This window comes from Arvicanthis niloticus, chromosome 8 (assembly GCF_011762505.2).
Source record: "Arvicanthis niloticus isolate mArvNil1 chromosome 8, mArvNil1.pat.X, whole genome shotgun sequence".
Lineage (NCBI taxonomy): Eukaryota > Metazoa > Chordata > Mammalia > Rodentia > Muridae > Arvicanthis > Arvicanthis niloticus.
Window position 1 is genome coordinate 34795995 of NC_047665.1, and position 13093 is coordinate 34809087.

The following is a 13093-nucleotide window of genomic DNA, read 5'->3' on the forward strand; positions in this document are numbered from 1 at the left end:
CTTGCCAGCGTCTTAATTTAATAACCCTGTCTGGGGGTCCATTTAGAGGTTCAAGCCATGTACTTTGGCTGCCTACATGTTGATGTTGTTAAAGACATGCTTTATATGATAGGCAGGAATAAAAGTATTGGAAGGACAAGAAGGGATAGCATGATCAAGCTATATATGCCATTCTTGAAGCTTGACCATAATAGAAGCACTGACCTCAGGCCATAAGTAATTTTATCAGCAGTATCTACTGCATCAATGCTCAGCAGAGCAGCATTCTTTAAATTCATAAGCTCACTATACAAAGTTAAAACATCCAGAGAGGTGTTAGAATAATGCCAAATGCACTGCAAGTGTCTTTAAACCTTTCCCTAATTATAATGACTACCACTGTAAATTTTAGAACCAACTTTTATGACACTTGAGATATCTCCTTACTCTTTTTTTTGAGACTTCACATTTATTAACTGGTGTGATACAAGTTGGAATTACTGAATTCCCATAAATAAAATTTCACTTTTGAACATTTGCTCTCTTACTTTTTAACACCAACAGACACGTTGACAAGTCTTTCACCACTAGCTGTTGGGGACCGCACTAGTCCCATGTTGGGGTGGCCAAAAATAAATGTTGCAGCCCAGGCAAAATGTTGAGGCCCGGGCTAACCCACGTTTGGGTGGCCACTGTATCCCAGCCCAAGCTGCCGCTCCGGTCTGCAGGTCGGGCTTCAGCAAGAGCGAGGGTGACGGCAGATTCTACCTAATGTCTGAGATTCGTCTCTGATGATCCCTCTATAGTCTCTGATCTCAGTCTATATTCTCTGATCTCTGGTTCTGTCTTTTATAGTCTGACTTCTAAGCCACACCTCTAAGTTACACCTTTAATCATGCCCTTAGGTCTTGTCTCTAACTCAGATCTCTCTACTTCTAAGTCATACTCTTAAGTCACACACCTTTAATCTCACACACCTTTAATCTCAAGGTATCTAAACCAAGATTATTGGAGTGTTCTCAGCTGTTGTAGGCTATTGTAATTTAAATCTCATGTCAGGGTATATGGCTCCAGATGGCTGCAAAGCTGATAGCCACTTTCTGCTAAAAGTAGGCCCCCAACAGGTCCCCCTTTTTAAATTTTTTATTAAAAGGGAAGGCTGGAAAAACTTACGGAAACCGTGCCTGTCCTAGGTTGGAGCAAGGGACCCCAGCCTCCCTTTCCCGTCCTTGGATACTCAACAGCCATTGGTTGAGCTCCTGTCTTAGGATGGTGAGGCTTCCCTTCTTTTAGGGGCAAGGGTCTCGGTATGCTCTCTTATCCTTCACTGACTATCCGGCTTAGCGCGTAAATTAGGGGATATACCTCATTAGTCTTGATGACAGAGGTTTTACAGTCCCTTACTTCCAGCCTGTAATAATGGACCTATGTGGGTTTCATTTGAATAGCATCTCATACAAAAGCCATCAATTTGTTGAACCGCATGGACCCAAAAGACAAGAGACTTAACAATGCCTGAATAGTTAGTATGACAGCAACACTTTTTTTTAAGGGCAACATATAACTCCCTCTATCAGAGGAGTAAAAAGTATAAGCCTCTTCTATTCTGTTTATAAATGTCTTATATCAGAATCTAAATCTATATAAATACAAAACTGATCATAGCTTTGATCTAAAGAAAACTAAGGAAATCCCTGTTCCTGCTCTAGTCAATCTCAAACCCAAAAAATAAACAACTATAGTAACTGTGGTAGTGGGTTTTCTCCTGGGTCTAAACAATCTAAATTCCCACTAAATCTAAAACAATCTAGTTCCCCACTAAATCATAAGTCAGGGAATCAAGAGTCCAATAGAGCCACCCTGGAGATTCAGGTGGTGATGTCTTCTTCAGCACTGATAACTTCCCAAGTCAGGTTTACTCGTTGATCTGTTCCAGTTTGAAGGCAATTGTGAAGCATCTTTATGTTTCCTGTGAAGAAAAAATACGCTTCTCAGGGGGTTTCTCCTCCCTGGATTTGTTATTGTTGTCTATTTGTTTAATCAGTCTCTCTGGCAGCCAATGTGCAGCATCTGCAGTTTGGGAATATATGAAAACAGAACCTCTTCCCCAGATAAGCACTGGATCTGGCCCATTCCAGGTTCCAGTTAATGGGTCTTTCCAGAGGACTGTTGCAAAATTCTTTTTGGTATCAGGATGCCAGAATCTATCTGCAGCAGATTTTCCTTCAGAATCCAAATTTAAAAAATTTAAAATGAAGAGTGCGTGATGAAGGATATTTCTGGGGGATCCCTTGGTAGGGTACCATTCCCCCTTTTTAATTTTTTCAAATTGACATTTAATGGTTTGGTGTGCCCTTTCTACCATACCTTGGCCCTGTGGATTATATGGAATACCCGTTTTATGTAGTATTCCCAATCTTTCACAAAATTGGTGGAAACTGGAGCTTGTATAACCTGGGCCTTTGTCAGTTTTTATCTGTTTAGGCACACCCAATACAGCGATTGTAGCAAGCATATGAACAATCACATGCTTGCTTGCTTCTCCAGTTTGTAATTTTGCATAAATGAAACCACTGTATGTATCTACACATACATGTATATATTTTTGCTTGCCAAATTCATTATAATGAGTAACATCCATTTGCCAGATACTGTTTGGTATCAGTCCCTTTGGATTTACACCCAAATGAGGAACTGGTAAAAGTTTAACACATGATTGACATTGTTTGACAATTTGTCTAGCTTGTTCTCTGGTAATTCTAAACATACCTTTTAAAGTTTTAGAATTAAGGTGATGTAACTCATGAGCCTTTATGGCCTGATCCAAGTTAGATTGAGAATCTAATAAAGCTACTTCAGTGGGTAAGGCCTGAGGTCCCATTTCTGGGGTTAATACTGTGTGGGTGGCAGAACTGAGGTCTAGTCCTGCGCTTCCTGGTGTTGCTCGACTGAGTTCAGAGAGGGATTGGTGTTTGTTGGTAAGAAGCTGACTGCTCCATAAGCCTGTTTTGACACAGGGGCCTGGAGCTGGCCCCTGTTCCCATTTCCCTGATTATGGGAAAGGGTATTACCTTGTGCGTCTTGTTTAGACTTACAATCACTAGCCCAATGCCTTCCACGTTTGCAAATTGGGCAGAGCCCAGGCTGTTTTCTGGGCTGTCTCTGGCTTAACTCATTTTCTACTTTGCAATCTCTTGCAAAGTGTCCAGGCTTACCACATTTAAAACATGACTTTCTTTCTTTACTCGATAAAAAATCTCTTACTGATTTTCCTTGCATAGCAGCCACCATAGCTAAGCCCTGTTGGTAAGAGGAACCTATGTCAGAACAAAGTCTGATGTACCCCGTAAGGTCTGTCTTTTTCCTATAAGGTCTAATGGCCGCTTGGCAGACAGGATTAGCATTTTCATATGCAAGTTGTTTCACATAGTCTATACCTGCCTCTGCATTACCAAAAATCCTTCCTGCTGTTGTCATTAATCGATGAACAAAGTCAGAAAATTGCTCATCAGGCCCTTGCCTGACTGTTGTTAAAGATGCACCAGGGTCTCCCTTTACCGAAGTTTACGCCAAGCCTTCATGACTGCATTTTGAATTTGAGCAAATAAACCTGGGTCATATTGCATCTGGCTATCACTAGAAGCAAATTGCCCTTCTCCTACTAAGGCATCAAAGGACCAACCATTGCCTGCCTGAATGTTTCTCCTAGCTGTTTCTTTGCAATTCTCATGATACTCTGATTTCCAAATTAAATAGTCTCCACCAGTAAGAACTGCTCTTGCTAACGTATTCCAATCACTAGGAGTTAGCCACTCCTCTGCGGCAGAGTCTAAAATTGCAAGAGTAAAAGGAGCAGTGGCACCATATTGAGATACTGCATTTTTTAATTCCTTAATAATTTGAAAATTAAAACCTGTGTGATGTCTCCAAGCAACTCCTTGATTGTCTCTAGTCTCGGATACAGGGAAAGCCTCAGCCTTTCCCTCCTCTGGCTGATCTGTGGCTAATCTTAAGCTAGGTGATAGGGACTGCCTTTGGATTCCTGGTTGAGGAATGCAAGGAGCCAGGGGATTTTCACAGTTTACCTCTTGAGACATCTTTCCTGTCTTTAATTTTTGTAGCTGATTAATTAAGTCCTGATACTCTTTTTCTAGCTCTATTTGTTGTTTAAGAACAGATATTTTTTCCTGTAACTCCTTTATGGGATCTATAACCACCATCTCCATTGGGGGAGCACTTGGAGGTGGAGGTGCATAGGGAGGGGGCATTTCAGCGTCATAAAATTTGACTTCCTCTTTCTCTTGGTCAGCACAATCTGGCTCTGACAAATTGTCATCAACCTTTGGTTGTATTTTGGATTCTAACTTACGCTTCCTTTTATTTTGAACAAAAAAGACAGCATTCAAGAACAAAAGCAGAAAATTAACACATATGAGCAGCAAACAACAAAACCAAAACAGAGAGCTGAATTTAGGCTGACTAATTTCTTGTCCCATTTTCATTACCTTTCTCAAAGCAAACCAAAACAGAGAGTTGGATTCAGGCTGACTAATCTCTTGTCCCATTTCCTTACCTTTCTCTACGAGGCAGATTCCTGCGACAATCAACAGATCCTTCTTCCAGTAAAGTCCGTCACTGGGTCTCTCGTTCTTGCTGCCCCACGTTTGGGCACCAAAATAATGTTGGGGACCGCACTAGTCCCATGTTGGGGTGGCCAAAAATAAATGTTGCAGCCCAGGCAAAATGTTGAGGCCCGGGCCAACCCACGTTTGGGCAGCCACTGTATCCCAGCCCAAGCTGCCGCTCCGGTCTGCAGGTCGGGCTTCAGCAAGAGCAAGGGTGACGGCAGATTCTACCTAATGTCTGAGATTCGTCTCTGATGATCCCTCTATAGTCTCTGATCTCAGTCTATATTCTCTGATCTCTGGTTCTGTCTTTTATAGTCTGACTTCTAAGCCACGCCTCTAAGTTACACCTTTAATCATGCCCTTAGGTCTTGTCTCTAACTCTGATCTCTATACTTCTAAGTATACTCTTAAGTCACACACCTTTAATCTCACACACCTTTAATCTCAAGGTATCTAAACCAAGATTATTGGAGTGTTCTCAGCTGTTGTAGGCTATTGTAATTTAAATCTCATGTCAGGGTATATGGCTCAAGATGGCTGCAAAGCTGATAGCCGCTTTCTGCTAAAAGTCGGCCCCCAACAACTAGCCATTCAATCTGCTTAGTAACAAGTCTTTTGGTCTTCTGTCATTCTAAGGTATGGTCTACTGCCCTCCTTTCTGTACAATCTGGGCAAACCAACCGGTGATAGTAAGAGTAGTGTCAATAAATCGATCCACACAGCTAGAGAGGCAGTTTTCAGTGCGGGAGTCTAGCCTACTTCCTGGCTTCTCCACGCACTTATCACAACATAGTTCCATGAAGTGATGCACCTGCACAGTGAACTGCACTTTATGCTGCTAGGAGGCCACAAAGTGTTGTAACTCTGCTTCATCCACTTCACCAAGCTCCACCATTGTCAGCGACAGGGGCTTCACTGAGGCACGCACCATCTCCTTACTCTTAAACTCTGAATCTCCTTCCAATAACTTGAGTAGGATAAAGAACATTAATTCATTGTTTAAAATGCCTATCTAAATCCTCTTGTATATTCAACACATTAGTAACATTTTCTGCTAAATGATTAACAAATGTAACTGTCTTAAGTTCTTGTGTCAAAGTAATTGCAGAAGCAGTGGTGCTAGCAATTAATGTAATTAAAGTTATTATAACAGCAATAATCAAGCCCCCTTTCTTCTTGCTTCTGCTTAATGCCTGACTCACTTCTTTCAGTATTTGTAAGCTTTTTTTCAGAAGTCCAAGGTTTTTTGATACTCAGGGCACTAAAACAAAAGCTTGTTGATAGACCTCCATAATTGACATGCTGGATTTCAACACACTAAGACAATTAGAAAGTGTACAATCAATTCAACTTACATTAAATACTGTAGAAGAAACAAAAGTATTTTTAAGTTGACAAATGAAAGAGCCTTAACACATTTACTAACACTTGTTTGAAATCCAGATCTTGTCACAACTATATCTCTTGCTAACTTAACATCATAGAGAACTGAAGCTAACTTCCAAATATGTCTCTGAAAATGTCCAGAACCAACCTTACAAATGAATATTGTTATTTCCAATATTGGATTCATGTCTAGACCAGTACATGCATGAGTCCAAATGAAGAATCTCAATGCTTATCCAATGGATTTATGTATTTAGAAATGCTCAATACACAAGATGCCCAACTAATTACAATTGTTACCTTTTGATACAAATTGTTACCTGGGACTACTAGAGAGCCACAGTTCTTCCTCCATGTTGCTTCCTCTCCCTCTCCCTTTTTCTCCTCCCTACCTCTTTTCTTCTCCCAGCTCCTCCTCCTTTTCTACTGCCCAATCACTGAGCTCCACTACAAATACAATGTAGCAGACATATATCCTGCTATAGGTCTCTGTATTTGTTTTCACCAGCTACTGGATGAAGTTTCCCAGGAGACCATTATGGTAAGCTCCTATCTGCAAGCATAGCAGAGTATCATTACTACTGTCAGGGGTTGGCTCTCCTCCAATAGCATTGGTCTCAAGTTGGTCAAATCATTGGTTGGACATTCCCTTAATCTCTGTTTCATCATTATTCCTATGCATAATGTATGCAGTATATTTTGGGGGATTAAAGATTTTGTTGGTTGGTTGACTTTCCCTTCCCTCCACTGGAAGTTCCACCTGGCTACAGAAGATGACTAAGTCAGTCTTCATAACCTGAACAGCTAGAGTTCTCAGATAGGGTGACTCACATAAACTCCCAAGAGATTCCCTTGTCCTAGGTATTCTGCTAGCAGGAGGGTTGCTCCCAACTGACTTCATTTATCACCCCCAGGACTCTCTTGAATCTCCCATCCCACACCTGATTACCATTTCTATACAACTTTCCACTACCTTTCTCAACCAATTCCCTCTCTCCATGAACCTTTGAAGACTATTTTGTTTACCTGTCTGAGTGAGATTTACATATCCTCATTTGTTTCCTCCTTATTACCCAGTTTCTTTGGATCTGTAGATTGTATCAAGTTTATCCTGCACTTTATGGCTAATGTCCAATTTTAAGTGATTGCATGCAATACATTACTTTTGTGTTCTGCATTAACAGACTTAAGATAATATTCTCAAGTACCATCTATTTGCAAACAAAATTAAGTATGTCTTTGTTTTTAATAGTAGAACATTATTCCATTGTGTAAATGTACTATATTTTCTTTATCCATTGTTCAGTCGAGAACATCTATGTTGTTTCTAGTTGCTGACTATTATGAATAAAGCTGCTATGAAAATAGTTTGAGCAAGTGTCCCTGTTGTATTGTGGGGAGTATTTTAGGTATACGCCCAGGAGTTGTATAGCTGTGTCTTGAGTTAAATACATTCAATTTTCCTAGAAACTGACAAATTGATTCCCAGAGTGGTTGTGCAAGTTTGGACTCCTCTCATCAATAGAGAAGTGTTCCTCTTGTTTCACATACTCACCAGCATGTGCTGTTCCTTGAATTTTTGATCATATTCATTTTGAAGTGTGTAAGATGAAATCTCATATTCATATTGATTTGCATGTTGTGTTGATTAACATTGTTGAACATTTCTTTAAGTGCTTCTACATTTTTGTTTAGAATTTTCCGTTTATCTATGTATTCCTTTTTTAAATTGGAGCATTTGATTGGTCAGTTTTTAAGTCCTTGAGTTTTTTTTTTATATATATATATTTTGCATATTAGTCCTCTGTCTAGTGTTTATGTCGATCTTTTCCCATTCTTTGGCTGCCATTCTTTCCTACTGATGGTGTCCTTAACCTTGCAAATGGTTTTCAGTTCCATGAGTTTCAATTATTAATGACCTTAGTGTCTAAGTCATTAGTGTTCAGTTCAGGAAGTTGTCTAATGGAAAACTCTGTTCAAGGCTGTTCCCATTTTTCTTCTATTAAATTTATTTTTATCCACATCTTTGATCAACTTAGACTTAACTTTTGTGCAGGATGTTAGATAAGAGTTCTTGAACAAACTTACCTACAGACATTCTTTTAGATCAACACTATTCATTGAGGATGGTTTCTATTTTAATTATTATACTGTATGGTTTTGAAAAATCAAGTGTTCATACATGTGGGGGTTTAATTCTGTGATTTTGATTCTATTTCATTGATGAACTTGTCTAATTTTATCCCAATACGCTGTTCTTTGAAATACTGTTGCTTTGTAGAGTAGCTTGCATTCATAGATGGTGATAACTCTAGAAGTTCATTTATTGTACAGGATTGTTTTAGCTGTCCTGTGTTTTTTTTCTTTTCATATGAAATTGAGAATTGCTTTTTCCAGTTTGAGAATTATCTTGGAATTTTGATGGGAATTTCAGTGAATCTGCAGTTTGCTTTAAGTAAGATGGCCTTTTTTACTATGCTAATCCTACCAATCCATGAACATGAGAGATGTTTTCATCATGTGATGTTTTCCTTGTTTCTTTTATTATAGCCTCTATGTTTTCTCATACAGGACTCTCAATTGTTTAGTTAGAGTTACATCAAGATATTTTATATTATTTGTGACAGCTGTAAAAGGTGCTAATTCTTTCATTTCTTTTCTGCCTTTTCAAACACAAGTCTTTGCTCAAGTATCAGTTATCTGGACCTCTATGTGCCATTTCACAAAATAATATACTTCATCCAGATTGAATTTCATCTAAGGAAATGTCTAATTGAATCTTGCCAATAGTTTTTAAGTGATTAAGGGATATGTTACCTTTGTTTAAGGACACAAAATCTCTTTGCTCTTGCAGAAGCTTACATGGTTGACATTATATTAATATAAATAAACACTTAATAGTTATTCAACCAGACATTGTAAGTAGGACATTAATCTTAGTAATATACAAAACAATGGTAATATGTTACATATTTGATATTTTTCAGTCTAAGGGAATTTGGATAGTTTAATGGGATCTCATCGTTACAAATTCATCTTAAGCATGTTAGATTGGGGGTTCGTACCATTTTCATATTTCCTTAAAGGAAACTTTGTTACAGAAGTTTACTTTTAACACTGTCAGTGATTTGCAAGGATTTTCAGACAGTGTCAGTCCCCAAAGCATCCTGACGAATGGAAAATGCAAAATATGAGTTGAAATGAAAGACTAGAGTTGTGCAATATGGTGCAAAGAAAGGAAAAGCTAAAGGGATACCAGTAAGAAAGACATGATATTAATCCTGTTCTTGTTAGAGTTGATGTCAACTTTCCACAAGCCAGAGTAATCTGGGATAAAGAACCTAGGTTGAGAAAATGTCTCTTTAATATTGGATTATTGGCAAGTCTATAGAACATTTTCTTGCTTAATGATGGTTGATGTTACATTAGGGCATGTGGTCTAGGATATTATACAAAGAAATGTGGAGCAAGCCAGTAAGAAGTGTCCCTCCATGACTTCTGATTCAAGTCCTAGTTAAGGTTTGTGCCATGAATTTTTGCCATGATTTCTATTCATAATGAACTGTAAAATGTATCCTTAAATAAAACCTTTCCTCACTGAACTTCTTTTAATGGTAGTGTTTTGCAAAGCAATAAAACCCTAAAACAACAGATAACATGCCTTTAGGATACCAAACTGTATGAACACATAAGACTACCTTCAATTTTAGACACTCATTATAAGTTTTTCTTCCATTTTCTTTCCAGTGACTTTCTTCTCTCACTTGCTTTTATAACACTTTAATTGTATTAAAAGTAGTTTTTCATCCTTTGAGTTTCTAGGGCTCCAGGGAAAATAAACAATACACCACTGTGGCAGTTTGTAAGTAAGTAGATCTATGCACTAATGTCAGTTATGGCAGAAGAAATCAACAGATTTAAAATTTTTTTTAAAGATTCTATATTATGTGTATGAATAATTTGTGTGCATGTAAAGACACATGTAAAGTTCATAATAAGGAAGCAGATACTCTGGTTTTGGAGGCATGAAAGTTTTTGAACCACCATGTGAGTACTGATATTAAACCTCAACCTTCTCCACAAACAACAAGTACTCTCAATTACTAGGCCATCTTCCTAGCTCAGAAATACTCATTCTTTAATGAAAAAAAAAAATAGATCTTGTTTTTTATTCGTATAATATATACTGATTAATGTTTCCATTCCCTGTTCTCCTCCCAATTCACACTTCTCTTTCACTTTCACTTTTTGTCTTTCATTAGAAAACATTCTTTTAAGTGATAATAATAAAATAACATGTAATAAGATTACTTATTAAGGGACCTCCAATGAGGAAGGCTGAAAGCTGCCATAAGTAGCCCAGGGCTTGACAGAGAAAGCCACCACATAGAAATGACAAACAATCTTTAGAGACTGAGAGTTGGTGAAATACCAAAAAGAGAAAATCCAAAAGATGAAAAGCTGAAGCCAGTTAATTTTATGACCAATGATCATTAACTTTATTTCCTGTATACCACTGATTTTGAACCAAAATTGATCAAAGCATTGTAACTTAAAACATCACTAAACTTTTTTGACTGAAATGATCCTAAAATATATATACTGTGCCAGGAGGCAAGAAGTTGTATAGAGTGTTGGCCTGATGCTGCTTGTATTCTAATGCAAATAGCTTTATCTCAAGACCTGGTTGCCTCAGAGATGAGAAAGTCCATAAGTTGAAGTTATGTGACCTTGCTCCCAAGTTATTTCTGATTGTCAAATAAAGATGCCAACAGCCAATAACTTGGTAGAAGAGACATAGTCAGACTTTAGTCTTCCTAAGCCTGGAAGTCAGAGAAGAACCACAAAAGGAAGGAAGAAGGAGCAGGAGAAGGAAGGAAAAGACCCATGGATTAGGTAAGTCATGAAAACGTGGCCCTGAGGTGGGAGCAGCCCAGATGAAACAGAAAATAATAACTTGGGGTTATCAATATGAAAGTAGATCCTCAGAGCATAGAGAGTAGATATCAGTGCTGCTCTTGTGCTATTTAAGGCTTATTGTAAACATAAAAGTTGTGTGTATTTTTTATCTGGACACTTAATGGTCAAAATTAGTATACAAATACCAGACTGAAAATAAATAATTTCCTTTTTTCCCACAGATCTTTGGTAATTTAATAAGAAATGCTATCAATATTGGAAAAAACAAAACAAAACCAAAAAACCATGTGAAATGGCATTCATTTTCCCAGAAACTACTGGAAGATTTCAGCAGTCCTGAGATGGTATGAACAAAGCCCTCTTCTTGAAACACAATCTTCCTGAGTTGTTGAGTACAACTTCTGTGTACAACAAGCCAATTCCAGCATCTGCTACCAACCATAGCAAGAACTTCAAAGATACTGTGGATTCAAAGGGTCTCTTTGTTGAGACAAGAAGCTTCTTGGTGTTCAGTCCTGATCAGATTTGGTAAGGGAACATTTTATCAAGATACCTCCCCTCTAGCTGGGCCTCTAGTCTCTTGATAGGTGAATCTTCTCTAACTGAGTCCACATCCAGCAGTTCTCTGCTGTATATGTGTTGGGGGACTCATATTAGCTGGTGTATGCTGCCAGGTTGTTGGCCAAGTGTCTGAGAGATATCAGAGGTCTACGTTAGTTGAGAGTGCTGGTCCTATGGGGTCTCTCTCCTCCTCAGCCATCTTTTCCCTAATTCAACTGCAGTGGTAAATATCTTCAGTTAATTGGATAGGTATAAATAACTGCATCTAACTCTTTCAGCTACTTGTTGGGTCTTTCAGAGGGCAGTTATGATAGGCCCCTTTTTGTGAGCATACCACAGTTTCAGTAATAGTGTCAGGCCTTAGGGCCTCCCCTTGAGCTTGATCCAAATTTGGGCCTAATGCTGGACCTGCTGGTCCTCAGGCTTCTTGCCATTTTTGTCCCTGCATTCCTTTTTGACAGAAAATATGGGACAAAGTTTTTGACTGTGAGGTGGTACCCCATCCCTCACTTGATGACTTGTCTTTCTACTGGAGGTGGGCTCTATGTATCAACTCTTTCCACTGTAGGAAATTTCATCTAAGGTCCCTTCCTTTGACTCCTGAGATTTGCTTACCCAGAAGGTCTCTGGCACATTCTAGCAGGTCTTCCCACATCCTACCATCCAAGGTCTCCTGTTTCCATTCTTTGGGCTGGCCCTCAGGACTTCAGCCCTGTTATCCAGACCCAATTATTTGGAGCTATCTTTTCTTGAAGTTTGCATAGCCTTGTTGGAGATATTTTCAATGGGAAACAGAATTTGAGGGTTCACGTGTTCTTTTCACACCTGTCAGCTCACTGACTCTTCTTGATTCCTGTGGACCCAAATGTAAACCTCTTAGTTACCACTTTTGTACTATATCTGCCTGCATGCTGACAGGTTCCCAGGCATGATGATAATGGACCAGACCTCTGAACTATAAGGGAAACATTTTCCAGCTCCAGGAAGCAGAACTCAGTGGCTTTAGCCATGTATCTCTGGCTTTAGAGTAAGGAATAGAAGGGGTTACTAGGGAAATTGATAGTGGTTAGTCAGAGGAAAGAAATTCACAGTGATTAAGAAGAGACCACCATTACTGAGGTAAAGTATTTGGAGAGCACAGAACAAATAAGCTGTGTTCAAGATATAGCCATATCTTGGTATATCTTGCTATATCTTGATATAGCATTATCTCATGCTGCAGCTGGACTTGGTAATGTGTAAGAATCACCTAGATAGTATGAGTTTTGAAGGCACAAATGGGTCATGGAGTGCAGCTGATGTTTGGTACTCTGTAAGACCAGGGAAGGATATTGAAGAAGGTGAAGCTTGGGTTGTGGTCAATGACCCAGGGCTGAACAGGTCATGCAAAGAAGTTGAGGCTTGTCATAATGTAAAGAGCCTATGAGAGGTTACTGGTGAAGCCTAGCTACAACAAAAGATTCCAGGATATTCAAAATGCCAGTACTGTTGGATAATCGTGAAGAACAGGAGCGGCAGTGGTGTGGAATCAATCAGAGACTAGAATTCTGCAAAGAGTAAAGCAGGAAATGTGACCCAAGCAGCTTGAACAAACCTAGAAGATCTTGTGTGCATATCTG

General features: G+C 38.9%; 1 pseudogene; it reads right to left on the minus strand.

Annotated features, from left to right (window-relative positions):
* Positions 1 to 5250: 5250 nt before the first annotated feature.
* LOC117714409 (mitochondrial import inner membrane translocase subunit Tim8 B pseudogene) lies at positions 5251 to 5502 on the minus strand (annotated as a pseudogene).
* Positions 5503 to 13093: the final 7591 nt, after the last annotated feature.